Here is a 1011-nt window from a genome sequence, read left to right as displayed (position 1 = left end):
CCAGCCCAAGCCCCCACACTCACCCCACAGCCCCCCGCAATGCAAACACCCCCGCACCCCTGCAGGCATCGGGGTGGGAGCCCTGCTCCCCGAGTGCCCCCCTCTGCCCCAGCCCAGCTCGCCTGAGGGTCACCCCGCAGAACCACCCTCCTCTTCCCGGCGGCGGGGGGGCGGCACGGGGCGATGAACCTTCTACCTCAAAAATTTAATACCCAGCCCCAAGCTGAGCCTAGTGCCGACGGTGCCATCCCTGAGATCTCCTGCTGCCTTGCTGGGCTGGCTCCCAAAGCAGTCCCGAGCCCTGCTACCTTCCTTACACCCCTTTTATTCCTTTGCCTTTATCCTCTCCGCTCCGACTCCTTTCAGTGGAGGGCAACTTTTGTGTTTAAGGGAGGGAACCAGTTGCCAGCTTGATCTGGAGCGAGCTGGAGGCAGAACTGAGCGGTGTTCGCAGCTGCCCTCCAGCCTGGGCTGGGTCGGGGTGTCCCAGGGAAGGATTGGACCAGCAAGGTGAACTGGCAGGAGGCAGAGCGTTCCCAGCCCCCAGCTCTGGCTGTGCTGGCCCACAGGGCTTTTGCTGTTCCATCCCTGCGGAGGGTGGCCACGGCTCGCTGCGTGTGCCCAGCCCGGGGGCCGTGGGGCTGCGTGGGTTTGCTTTGCAGGCTCCAGCATCCCCTCAGGGTGGGCTCACGGAGATGGACCTTCTTGCTGGGGTCCTGCTCGCTGCCATTTTTAGGCAGGGGATAGATGCAATCAGCATCAGGTTAATTATTGCGGAGCAGGAAGGGGCTGCTGCCAGCGAGCAGAGAGGCGAGCACAGCGTCAGGGCATCGGGTAAAGCTGTGCTTACGGAGACCAGCATCAGTCCTGGCTGCTGCCTGCCCAGTTCTGGTGGTGCCGGAGCAACCAGGGAGCCCGGGCTGAGCCTGTTTGCTTAGCAGGAGGGGAAAAGGCACCGTGTTTGCTTTGGTGTCTGAGGCAGGCAGGGCCCTGGGCACCCACAGGGCAAGA

This window comes from Cariama cristata, unplaced genomic scaffold (assembly GCF_000690535.1).
Source record: "Cariama cristata isolate BGI_N322 unplaced genomic scaffold, ASM69053v1 scaffold22546, whole genome shotgun sequence".
In the NCBI taxonomy this organism is placed as follows: Eukaryota; Metazoa; Chordata; class Aves; order Cariamiformes; family Cariamidae; genus Cariama; species Cariama cristata.
Note: the sequence above shows the minus strand (reverse complement) of the source record.